The sequence below is a fragment of the Biomphalaria glabrata genome, chromosome 9 (assembly GCF_947242115.1).
Source record: "Biomphalaria glabrata chromosome 9, xgBioGlab47.1, whole genome shotgun sequence".
Lineage (NCBI taxonomy): Eukaryota > Metazoa > Mollusca > Gastropoda > Planorbidae > Biomphalaria > Biomphalaria glabrata.
In genome coordinates, this window is record NC_074719.1 from 4665517 (window position 1) to 4679593 (window position 14077).

The 14077-nt window shown below is 37.1% G+C and overlaps 1 pseudogene; it reads right to left on the minus strand.

Annotated features, from left to right (window-relative positions):
• Positions 1-574: 574 nt before the first annotated feature.
• Positions 575-2608, minus strand: LOC129928160 (GATA zinc finger domain-containing protein 14-like; annotated as a pseudogene).
• Between the last annotated feature and the right edge of the window lie 11469 nt (positions 2609-14077).

Consider the following 14077-nt stretch of genomic DNA (forward strand, 5'->3'; position numbering starts at 1 on the left):
CTTTATAACCAAAATAAAATTATTAAATATACACATTTTAGTCAGCCATGCTGCAATCAATGATGTGTGACGGAGATAAGTTCAATGCCAGCATTTCTGTCCGTCAAGAATGGAAAGTTCTTGATCAATAAATTAAATAGTAAGGCTGACAAATATTTACTTCTCAACAGGATTATATAGACATAAGACTCGCGGATTTGCGAAGTGGTCCTCGGCGTATTACGTTTACAATTTGAACTAAAAGAGAAATATTTAGGTAGATAAATAAGTGTACATCTAGATGTTTAGACCAACATTGATACGAGTTTTCTTTAAATAAACATTATTTGACAACTAAATATTTTTTTTTAAATAACATAAGCATAAATTTACTTCAAATAAATATAGGATTACAGATGTTGAGATACATTGCCTTGCAATATAAAAATATTTTAAATAGACTAAATAAATATTTTCATTTTCATTTTTTTACAGTGTTTAATTAAAAAAAATACATTGACAACATCCTTAAATTAGGTCATGGGTGCAAAGGTCACAATCTTCAAGCAGACGAAATTGGAGAAGGTATTATTACTTAAGTATTGTTAGTAAGGCCTATATGTAGCACTGAACAGGGATAAGAACACGACATTTGTGTTCTTGTTGTTTTGTCGTCGTCATTGTCGTTGTTGTTGTTATTGTTGGCGTTGTTTGTTGGAGTTGTTGCTGTTGTTGTCGTTGTTTTCGTCATTGCTGTTGTCGTTGTTGTTATTGTTGTTGGCGTTGTTGTTATTGTTGTTATTTTTGGCGTTGTTTGTTGGCGTTGTTTTCGTCATTGCTGTTGTCGTTGTTGTTATTGTTGTTGGCGTTGTTGTTGTTGTTGTTATTTTTGGCGTTGTTTGTTGGCGTTGTTGCTGTTGTTGTTATTGTCGTTGTTTTCGTCATTGCTGTTGTCGTTGTTGTTATTGTTGTTGTCGTTGTTGTTATTTTTGGCGTTGTTTGTTGGCGTTGTTGCTGTTGTTGTTGTTGTTATTGTTGTTGTCATTGTTGTTGTTATTATTGTTAATGTTGTCGTTGTTGTTATTGTTGTTGTTATTGTTGTTGTCGTTGTTGTTATTATTGTTAATGTTGTCGTTGTTGTTGTCGTTGTTGTTATTATTGTTAATGTTGTCGTTGTTGTTGTCGTTGTTGTTATTATTGTTAATGTTGTCGTTGTTGTTGTCGTTGTTGTTATTATTGTTAATGTTGTCGTTGTTGTTGTCGTTGTTGTTATTATTGTTAATGTTGTCGTTGTTGTTGTCGTTGTTGTTATTATTGTTAATGTTGTCGTTGTTGTTGTCGTTGTTGTTATTATTGTTAATGTTGTCGTTGTTGTTGTCGTTGTTGTTATTATTGTTAATGTTGTCGTTGTTGTTGTCGTTGTTGTTATTATTGTTAATGTTGTCGTTGTTGTTGTCGTTGTTGTTATTATTGTTAATGTTGTCGTTGTTGTTGTCGTTGTTGTTATTATTGTTAATGTTGTCGTTGTTGTTGTCGTTGTTGTTATTATTGTTAATGTTGTCGTTGTTGTTGTCGTTGTTGTTATTATTGTTAATGTTGTCGTTGTTGTTGTCGTTGTTGTTATTATTGTTAATGTTGTCGTTGCTGTTGTCGCTGTCGTCACTGTTGTTATTTTTTTTGTTGTCATTGTTTTTATTTTTGTCGTTGTCATTGTTATTTTTGATGTTATTGTTGTCGTTGTAGTTTTGTTGTTGGTGATGTTCTTTTTGCTGTTGTTGTTTTTTGTCGCTTTTGTTGACTTTGTTGTTGTTATTCAATTTTTTTGTTACTTCTACTGTTCGCAGATATCCGCAGCTGATATTCATTTACAAGGTAATGTACCGTGGGCGTTGTTTGTATTTGTCCAAAACATTTCTTTTTTAAATTACGAATAAATCTCTATGTCTTGATGACACTTTATTAGCACTTCTCCAAGATCTAGATAAGCTGGAGGATATTGTACACTATTTATCGTTATATACAGTGGCGTCGCTAGGGGGTCAAGGGGTGAGAACGACACCGGGTGGCACCAAAGTGTTGAAATGTCGGAGAAAAAAAAAAGGAAAATTAAAAAAAAAACATCGACGCAAATTTTTACAAAAAATTGAATGTATTACATTTTTAAAAATTATTTTTCAACAAAAGGAATAAACAAAAAAAAATATTGCGGAAGTATATTTTAGGACTAGGTGACTGGGAAGGAGGTGGGTTGACACCTTTGAATAATAACACAGAATTACACCAGCCCTAACGACGCCTCTGATCTGTTATGGCACGATTAGAAATTCTTTATTTGTTTCATAGAAAGGGAAAGTTTTGACTTAGAGACAATGACGCGACTAGTAAAAAACAAGACCAGGATTTCAGGAAGAATAGCCAAATGTAAACAGACTACGTTTAACGCGTTAGAGAGAGACATGTCTTATGGATGTAGAGATTTAGCCTGACGACATTCGACGGTTCCCTTCGTTATTATTTAACGTCTTGCTCGACATTAGCTATCAGCGTCAACTAACTTATATTGTTGGCCTTTCGCCTGTGTTATTTGATTTTGTTATTTGATACTTACCTCCGTTTGACTTATCTGCATATATATAAGGCACAGTGTGGAAGAGCCTAACAGAATATAAACAATTTTTCTTTATGAATTTTTGTATTCTAAAACTTGATTTATAGGCCTAGGCTTTGTTTTATATGAAACATCTGAGACCCTAGACCTGGCTAGAGGTTACCGTTTTGCTGTTTTACATGTTTTGAATGTTCCTTTAGAAGTAATGATAATGTACACCTTACCCCAGACCTCCCGAATGACGGAGGGAGATAGCGGCAGGCAGTTCGAGCCTGGGTCCAGAGCGCATAATAAAAGTAAAAGACTATTTGTAAGCCTCTATACTCTCAGTTTCAAGAGTTTGGACACCAAGTAATGGAAAGAGCACTCTTTTATTTATGCAAGTCGGACGGACTAGAGTTACCCCACATAATTTTAGAGGTGAAAAAACAAGAGGGGGGGGGGAGAACAAGTAGTATTCACCCGTCACTAAATAGCAGGGATGGACTTAACCATTGTGACCAAGAAGTCATGGGAAGAGAACAAGTAATCTACTCTGTATTCACCCGTCACTAAACAGCAGGGCCGGACTTAACCATTGTGGGGCCCAATACGAAACGGATTTCGCGGGGCCCAGTTTGGGTAGGGATAAGGATAATAAGTGAAGATTAAGAGTTTGTACTAGAAAATATATTCGTCTTTGCATTTAATTCATTCTTTACAACCCACAGAATTACTACACGAGCCTTGCGTGTAGCGAAGTCATACAGTATATCATAAGAATTCCGTTTCCTACATAGATCACGCTCAATAGCAAGAATTACCAAATCTTTGAGAATTGTTGACCTCAAGTAATTCTTCATTAGTTTGAGGCGCAAGAAACTTCTTTCACTAGATTCCACAATTACTGGTATTGCATAATGCCGGGTTTTTTTTATCGCGCGTAGTTTTGGCGTTTTTCATATTGAATGACACCCCGAAATGACAATTTTCGTTTATATATTTCAGGAGATTTGTATGAGTTTTCAGAAGATTTTAATAATTTCCGTATATTTCCAGGATTTTTTTCGTATATTTTGCAATTTAAGGAGATTTCCTGGAGCTCCTGGTAAATCAGGAGGCAGCGGGTCCTATGTCCTATCACAAAGATGATCATAAAAATATCAAGCCCATTACAGACGTACATGTGTTATATGTACCTAGAATGCCCCTCGTATAATACTGTTGACCAGGGCTGCCTCTTCATTTTTAGACTTAATATGACCCTCGACTTTTTTTTTTACTAGGATAAAATGTCCGTTCTAAAAGGAAACACATTAATATAGGCCTTTTTTTTTTATTACTATCTCTTCTTATTACGAGAAAAGAAAAGGCATTGTAGTCGCCAGGAGCAAGAACCTGCCGAATCTTCAATTCTATCTCCTGTAAGAACGTTTTACAACGCTTAAAAACTATGTAAGCAACATTTATTTCCGAAACGAACAAAAAACAACGGACAACTTTTTAATTGACATTTCATGACGTAAACTCGATTTAAAACATACAAGGAGAAAAGGATTGGGAGGGGGGGCGGAATTTTAAAATTTTGCACGCAGGCGGCCACAACCCTCTCGGCGGCGCTGGTTATGTCCCACAACTGCTCCGAGTGCCCACTATGGAAAAGTTCCTTGTGGAACGGCGTGTGGATAGTGACAGGGCTGTTTGGGGCTTTATTGCATTTTAAACAAAGTTCTTAGGCACCCCAACGGTAGTCTTGTTTTAATTCCCTATCGACCTAGTCGTCTCCTCCAACGACCGTTTCCAACTGGACTCAACTTGGGAGCGTAGCTCGGGTGAGTTCACACTAACAAAGACTATATTTTATATTGCATGATATTGTCTGGCAGAAAAGATTTCTTGATAAAACCAATATATACAGTTTATTGTTAGAGATTGTAGTGAGACCATGCTTCTATCTCTTAATAAATGAAAACGAATGCATCTTTACTTCTTACAAAGCTTATATAAGCATTGTCTGTCTGTCTGATTAAAAAGTGTGTACATATTATTTCTCCCACACCCAATCTCGGATCAAGCTGAAATGTTTCACAATCACATATAATTCTTGTACTTGACTGTTACGTGCGCATGTTAGTGTAAATGGAAAAATAGAAACGAAATAGTGTTCTAGTGTTGATGGAAATTAAATGAGTTCTAAACGATGACGTTGTTGTTTTAGTGTTAATGTAGCCCTACTGTTCAAAGAGTCTCATCTTAGAAAGGAACGTAACATTGACAAAACAAGAATAATTTTTAAAAATTAACCAGTTCATCTGATAATTAATTAACTATTGGCAATTAATTATTTTGTTTGGTATCTAAAAAGGGAAAGAAATTGTACTTAATAGGTGTGGTGGTATGATTTGAATTAGTTCCCTTGATGAGGCTCGAGTTCGAATTCAAATCGTACAACGTTTTTATGCACTTAAAAGGCGATCACGGTAACTTTTACACAGATAGGCCTACCCCTTTCTTCCCCACCCCCCCTTTTCCCAACTGGTCCAGACAAGTGACAGGATCATAGGGCATTGAGAAAGCTAAAACATGAGACTGCGCAAGACAAAAACAATAGGTAAAAATATTTCCAATCGAACAGATTTATTATTGTTAGTCAAGTCTAATTTAATTACAGGATTGATCCAAACTAATTGATACCATTGCTCTTTCTGTAGGCAACAGAGTTAGATTATAAGAATATTAACCAAACAGTATCCCAAATGACTGCAGTTTCTCTTTATCCTAGCTGAAATAATTGTCATCTTGTCTAAACATTGAAATGCACTTTTATTTGTTATCACAGGAGAGGTCCAATCTTCAAGCTCTTCGTGGTTCAGACATGGTAAAGAATTTTTTAATTTAGTTTTAAGGCAGCCTTCAACCCGCGGTCTATATTATATCCGGCCCATTTACAATGCACTAGACGATATTTTTTTGCAATGATGCGGCCCGTGACTAGCAAATAGGCCTACATGTCTGAAAACTGTTAGGCACCGCTGTTTTATGCGATATAAGTTGAGACACGTTTTCTGTTCAGATCTTTAATGTGTTCAATAATTGTAACATTTTCCTTCGTGTAAATATTTTCTCTCTATAAAAGAGTTCTTCATCCTATTTTTACATAGAAATAACAAGCGTTTGACCTTATTTAGGCATTTTCAGATGAGGTAATGAAACCATGTCGGCTTCACGAACATATAGCGACATCCAAAAATAATTTTAAAATATTCATGAACAATTATAAAAATCTACTATTAAAACAATATTAAAAACAAAAAAAAAACGGCAAAGCAGGACAGGAAGACGCAGTATGAGAGAAAAGGAGTGTTTACATCGGTATCAAGAGAGTCAGAATTGGTGGGAACTAAGGAGCCGTCTATTGTGCTGCCTGAAGACTGTAGTGGGGACCTGGTGCGAAGCGGGAAAGGCTGTCGTTGGTCCGTATTCAGGTTGCTGGTGAAAGGACTGGTAGAATTAGGAACAGGACTCTGGATGTAGAAGACTGTTATGTGTTAGTCCTGTTGACTAAACACACTTATTTATTTACTGTAGAACTTCGTTGAGTTGCCTGCCTTAGATTTACAACACTATGTTTCACAAAAATATTTTTTTTCTGTTAGTGATGAAATATTATTTCAAAATTGTCTAGTTATGTAGCTTATGACAACATATTGGGAACCATCAGTGGATGGACACTTCAATGGCTTCATAAGTAGTATAGCATAAAGAACAGATCTATTCACTATTCACCTTGTGAGTTTAGTCCGCAACTTCTATTTGAATCTAATTATAAAAATTGTAAATAAAATACAAACCCATGACGAAAATGATCTCATCTGTAAACAGTTTTGTGAAACAAAAAAATGAAAAAGATGTTAGACTCTTGTTGTAAACTGAAGTTCGCTGGATTTCGAAAGGGATTTGTTATTGCTCGTTTCGTTAAGCTCTTTAATTAATAATTTTATTTTTTGAGAGACAGGAAGATTCAACGTTTGGCGATGACTTAAAGCAAGCAAAAAAAAATTGTTTTACGTGGTATGCATCCAGGGGCGGACTGGGGTACCCAAATTGGCCGGTAGGGCCACCGAAATGGCCTGATCGAAGTCACTATGGCACATTTCAAGTTGTTAAAGGTTTTATAATATTCTTATTATGTTATTATTATTATTTGTATAAAAGGCACTCTGAGTGTCGTGTTTAAACAAAAGTCTTTCACAGACATTACAGTGTACTACTATTATTAATCAAACACATTTTCCGAACATAAAATGTAGAATGAAGACAGTGTTACTAGTAGGCTTCATCTTTTTAGGGCCTACTTAATTGCATTATTTAAAAAGACTCTATATTGCTTATTAAGATGTAGAGTTCACTGTATGCATGCATATTGATACATTATCAAACTTAACAATGATTTTTAAGGACCGATACACCTAGAAATGGATGCCCATCACATGATAGAGAATTTGTGGGCCGAATTTAATAGAAATGCCCGGGCCGATTTTGACACCCAGTCCGCCCCTGTATGCATCTAACGCTAATGAATAAAATCAACCTCCAACTGCTAGGAACGATTTCATTGATTTTTATCATTTTCTCTTTTATCGAGATATTAAATGTTTTAAAGAGTTTTACAATCTCACATAACTTGTCTGTTGACAAATGAATTACTGCCTAAGGACACCGATATCTATGCGATTCACATAACAATGCTCTTTGAAGAAATTACGATTCGCTTCTAAAATTAAAGAAAAAATTAAATACAAATGACAACTACTAACATCTGTTCCTGATGTTCAAATTGAGTTGCAGGAAAAAAAAAAAGATTTACAAAACTACGTCTTAAGTAAAAATGAATGTTAACACAGGAGGCACACAGTGGCGTAGCTAGGGTGGGGGGAGGAGAGGGAAAATTTGAAAATCCCCCCGGGTCCTCACTTGAGGGGGGCCCCAAATGAGTGTTTTTTGATTAATTAAACAAAATATTACGCAAAATGCAAAGGCCCCCCCCAAGAGGTCAAGCTCCCTTGGCCCCCAAACGATGGAAAATTCCTAGCTACGTCCCTGGAGGAACAACGGTGATGTGGCTGCATTTAAATGTTTCAATAAAATTCGAAAACTGTGATTGAAAAAGGAATTATGTTTTAGCTATTCCATCAACATACATGGTTAACCAAGATTTAGTGGGTGACAAACTTAATGAATAAACAAAGAAATAGACTGGATGTAGCCACTAGAGGAGACCTTCACCTTGGGTAATTTAAAACTTGACATTTCTAATATATGTCAGACTGCAGGATGCACAAGGTTCCAATTAGCTTAATTTTATTTTGTAGTGAATTCAGCAATAATAATTTTTATATTAAAAAAATATAACTAAATTTACAATTAAACCTTAAAACAGTAGGCCGTAATATTCAAAGATTTAAAAGGAAATATTTTTAGGATTTGAAAGAAAGTCATGACAATGAGATTAATTTTTGTGTGTAATCACTGCAAGTGATTTGACATATTTTTGTATAATCATAGTATTAGCTGTTTTTGCCTTCGATTCCGAAGATTACAGCTGAGTGCAGTGTTTCACATAACTACGCAAACCCAGTTGCGACCTGCATATTTTCACGAATTTTGTGCAGACTAAGCCGTTGTCTGCTGGCGGTTTATTTAAGTTTTCTTTCCGTCTTTTGCGCCTGTCTTCGAATATGGCTTTTCTTTGAGTCCGCAGCTTTTGTGAGAGCTCTCCAACTGTCTCTCTCAGAGGCCATCTGCTGCCAGAGAATGCTGCCAGTTACTTTCCTCTATGCCAGTGAGGGCGAAATGACGTCATAATGAATCTTTATAGCGATTACGGGAAAGGGGGGGGGGGCACTTCTGTTACTCCGTCCTCCTCTAAGCTTGCCAAAGAAGATCGCCTTTGGCATGCGGTCGTCTCCCATGTGAATAAGTGTTATTGACAGCATAAAAATGAATAAATAGATGACATTTTGTTGAAATTTGACTTATCACGCTTCTTTAAAAGTGTTTTTTCTTAGAAGGGGGGGGGGGAAGGCGCTGGCGGATTTTTTAAAAGAAAAAATACGAATAGGGGGCGGTAGGCCAAAAAAGGTTGAAGACCACTGGTGTAGAGTGTAGATTTTTTCATTGTTAGTCTAGATCTATTAAAAACTTAATTAAATTAATGATCCAAACTAATTGATACACTAAATATTAGCTTTTTTTTAAAAGCATTTTTTTGTGTATTTTGCTTGTTTATGTGTATTTTTTTCTGTTTATTATAATAGATTATCTGAATGAATATACTAAGTTGTGATACTTCTGTTACAGGGCGAGATGAAATCCAATTGTCACTCAGTGGAGAATGTGAGTTACAAAAACATTTCATAACGTGTAAGAAGAATCCAAGTCACTCCGACTTCACACCCATAGACAAGTTCAACATTAACAGTTTGCCCGAAGGCTATCGTGACATTCACGTCTACAACTACGTGAAATCGGTATCTGACCTTACGGTCAGAGTAGTCGTTGAAACAGTCAGCCCAAACAGACCAGACGTTTGGTCAGGCACGTCTGATCCATATCCTTTTAACACACTGAAAAACACTAGCACATATCGAACTGGAACAGGGAAAATCTTTAACATCTACAAATTGAAACAAGGACGGAATAAAGCTGTTGGCAAAAGGGAAGAAAGTTGTCCGTGTGACAAATGTGAAATATCACAATCACCCAGCCGAGTCTGGTGGGAGCTTCAAGTGGAAACAGCAGCTCATGTCATATTCGATGACATAGAAGCCAGGAGTTCCTCTATCAGATTATTTTTTGACAAGCCTGATAGTCCCAAAATCGTACTTACAACTAACCGTCTATTAAAGGTAGACGTAGTTAAAGACTGGTGTCTACTGAGCTGCATTACATGCGATGAAGACTTGGCAAAGACCCTCAACAAAATGGTGACACATAGAGGCAATGTCTATGACAAGATGTTTGAGAAATATGTGCATTCTAGAGATTGGGACAGGCTGATGTTTATAGTTTCACACACCCCCACGGGTGTTCAAAATATATCACGTTTGGTACATGGTGTAATATGGTACAGTCTGGGGATTATAAGTTTGCCAACAGGTATTTCTATAAAACGTCGACCTGCGCAGGTAGCAGCGGGGCGACAGTGTACTGTGTGGGATTCAATGGTAGATGGTTGTTACAGCCTGTTCACAGTGGGACTAGAGAAGACGGACTCAACTACAGCAGTATTGGTTATGTGTGGTGGTCATTGGCGGATCCAGGGGGGGGGGGCGGCGGTAGGGGCGATCGAACTTTAGTATAGGATTCACACAACTTGTGTACGAATTTATTACTTATGTTAAAAATATATAATAATTATTTATATTTCAACCTATTTTTAGAATATTTCGCCCCCCCCCCTCTTAGTATGTTGGCCGATTTGGTGGGGTCGGGAGGGGGCGATGGTATCAAATCGAGTGGGGGGGGCGGTCCAATTAGTTTGTAGAAATCACAGCTTGCTAACAAAATCCATTAAATATCTACATTATAAAAACTTGTTATTGATAGTTTAACCGATCTTTATATTATGTCGTTCCCTGTTTGCCGATTGGTTGGGGGGGGGGGGCGAATACCTCTACTGCCCTTCCCACCTAAACCCTTTGAGTGGGGGGGGGGCGGTCCGTTTTTATGGAGAAATCATAGTTTGTGAACAAAATTAGTTGAATTAATATATGAATTGTATATTATGTCGCTCCCTTTCTGGTATTTTGGCCGATTCGGTGGGGTAAGGGGGGGGGCGATTGCATGTACTGCCCTCCCCACTCTAGCCCTCTGAGTGCTGGGGGGGGGGCGGTCCTATTTTTGTGGAGAAACATAGTTTGTGAACAAAATTAGTTGAATATCTATATAATATAAACTACGTATTGATATGTGACCCATTGTATATTATGTCGTACCATACTCTAATCTCAAATTGTATCATTAGTAAATTTAAATGAAAAAGGGTTGTACCAGGTGGGAGTGGCGATACATGCAATCGCATTTCCCCCATCGGACAAATCAATACTTTTTCTTTTTGTATTATAGTTAAAAAATTACAAAATTTTAAAAAATCTGTCACTAATATAATTTATATACACTATAAATTAAATTCTTATATCGAGTCGCCCCACCCCTATTCTTTAATGCCAAATGCAGTCTTTAGCAGAAATTATTAAAGGAGCGAGGATTAATCGTTTTCATTCTACCGCCCCTCCCATTTCCAGACAGAGTTTATGTAATCTCAAATGAATTTATCATAATTATTTTAAGAAAGACTTTGCATTGGAAAAGTTAGAATTCAAACGAAATTTTTCAGTATAAAAGTCTAAACTCAAATAATGTTTTCATAGTCGCCTTTTCCCAACCTTTACTCAATCTGATATTTTTCTAGTTAAATAAATTTGGGACTATAACTCATAATTTATACTTCAATTTTCTTAAATAGTATTTATCGAATAATTATTTTTTCGGCGTCGATCCTCAAAGCAAAATCTAAATATGTGGGGTATGTTTTCTTTTCAAGGAACAAATCAGTTTCATTTGCAATGTATTATGGGCCTATAAATTTATATTAGAATATTTTTCAAGTACAACATTATTCGAAAGGTCCTTTTTTAATAGTATGAATAATGAGCTTTAGGTCAGGAGAATGCGTTTCTGCAGTGAAGAATGCAAGAAAACGCTTTTGGCGTCGGGGCTTCGCCCCGAACTCCATTGATGAATAATGAGCTGTAGATGTCAGGAGAATGCATTTCTGCAGTGAAGAATGCAAGAAAACGCTTTTGGCGTCGGGGCTTCGCCCCGAACTCCATTGATGAATAATGAGCTGTAGATGTCAGGAGAATGCATTTCTGCAGTGAAGAATGCAAGAAAACGCTTTTGGCGTCGGGGCTTCGCCCCGAACTCCATTGATGAATAATGAGCTGTACTTGTCAGGAGAATGCATTTCTGCAGTGAAGAATGCAAGAAAACGCTTTTGGCGTCGGGGCTTCGCCCCGAACTCCATTGATGAATAATGAGCTGTACTTGTTAGGAGAATGCGTTTCTGCAATGAAGATTGTAAGAAAACGCTTTTGGCGTCGGGGCTTCGCCCCGAACTCCATTGATGAATAATGAGCTGTAGATGTCAGGAGAATACGTTTCTACAGTGAAAAAAGCAAGAAAACGCTCTTCCCCAGTTGTTTTGTTTTTCGCCGAAGGTTGAGAAATGATATATATATATATATATATATATATATATATATGTGTGTGTGTGTGTGTGTGCGCGCGCGCAGTACGCACGTTTATGCATAGGGTTAGGGTTTACTGGGTGTTAAGGTTTGGAAAAAAATCGCCCCCGCCCCACTCCAAAGATCAGGATCCGATAGTGGTGGTGGTGAGACATGATTGAGCTTGTTATATGTTTATTTTTAATTGTTTTTGTGTGTCTCTAGTCTCATGTGTATGCTTACTTAATTAATTAGGCAGATTTATCTTTGACATGTTTTGTCATTATTATCTAGTCTACAGTTCAATAGGATAGAATCTAATATCAATGCAGTGCACTAGTTACTTAGATTCAAGTAGCCTTAGCTGGGGTTTCACAAAATGGCCAATCAAAAGCTAACTTCACTTTCATTAGTTACACAAAAGTGGTTTTTCGATAGCCTCCTTTGGAGACTAATTATAAAAAACAAATGTGAGCAGAGATGTGTACAAAGGTTAAACTCTGTAATTCCCCTCTCAGCATGGCTGCCGTGCTGTTAAGGTACATCAGGTATTAAATTTAAAAATGAGCTCAGTGGTACGAGCTGCAGTCGGGACTAGCAAGGTATTTCAAAGGTGTTTGGGGCTCCACCCAGTAACCTAGCAATGTATCCGAGAGCCAGGATTCTAGAACGCTAGGACAAAGTTTACTCCAACCAGTACTCCTTTTTCACTAGTGCCATTAGAGCATGGTCTTTTACCTGAATCCGCCAGGAAAACTAGTGACTTGGCAGAGTTTAAGTCTCCGATGAACAAGCCAGACTAGATTATAGGGATAAGCTTGGGATCTTTTGAAGGAACAAGCCAGACTAGATTATAGGGATAAGCTTGGGATCTTTTGAAGGAACAAGCCAGACAAGATTATAGGGATAAGCTTGGGATCTTTTGAAGGAACAAGCCAGACTAGATTATAGGGATAAGCTTGGGATCTTTTGAAGGAACAAGCCAGACTAGATTATAGGGATAAGCTTGGGATCTTTTGAAGGAACAAGCCAGACTAGATTATAGGGATACGCTTGGGATCTTTTGAAGGAACAAGCCAGACTAGATTATAGGGATACGCTTGGGATCTTTTAAAGGAACAAGCCAGACTAGATTATAGGGATAAGCTTGGGATCTTTTGAAGGAACAAGCCAGACTAGATTATAGGGATACGCTTGGGATCTTTTGAAGGAACAAGATAGACTAGATTATAGGGATACGCTTAGGATCTTTTGAAGGAACAAGCCAGACTAGATTATAGGTATATGCTTGGGATCTTTTGAAGGAACGTCTGCCAGTAATGTTGTGGTGCCCTCCCCCAAGAAGATTGCGATCATTTCAATATAAACTTTATTATATCTTTCATTTAAATGTATTTTTCATGTCGACCACAGCTACAACTGCGACCACAGCTAGAACTGCGACCACAGCTAGAAGTGCGTAGCCGTGTGAAATACTGCATTCTCTGTTAGTCCCCAGACACGAATCAAGCCTCCCTTGGTTTTGAAGACTTATTTAAAAGTAAATATTTTTCTTAAGGCTCATGTCTATAAAGTTACCCTTTCAGATCTTGCGATCTATAGAGCAGATGATGTAAAGGTCACCTGTTTCTGTGACTAACAGTTAACGAGGGTGTCATGTGGCCAGCACAACGGCCAACTGCCTTTACTTTTCCCTAACTAATGTCAGGTACCCATTAGAGCTGGGTGGACTCAGAGAAGATCCTCATGTTAAAAATCCCAGTCTTCACCGGGATTCAAACCAGGAACCTCGGTTCAGAAGACAAGCACTTTACCACTCTGCCACCGCGCCTCTCAGGTCTATAAACAGTGTTTTAAATGTATTTTTTTTAAATTTCATTATTCTATGCTGGAAAGGGGAGGTCATGAACTATTTCCCAGTACCCCGCTTGGAGCAGAAACAAACTCATTAGCTAGTCGGCCATAGAAACAGATGAGCTTAAAACATCATCTACCCTATAGTTCACAAGGCCTAAAAGTGATACCTTTACTTTTACTTATAAAGTATTAAGCAATTTTGTGATTGGAATGGCACCCAAAATTATTTATATAATATGCTACATTTAGTTATTGATACTTAATATACATTGTATACCCTGATGTCCTCATGAAATTGATCAATAAAAAATAATCAAAATCATATGAATAATACTCCTAAAGTCTGAAGTTTTTACTGAAAATA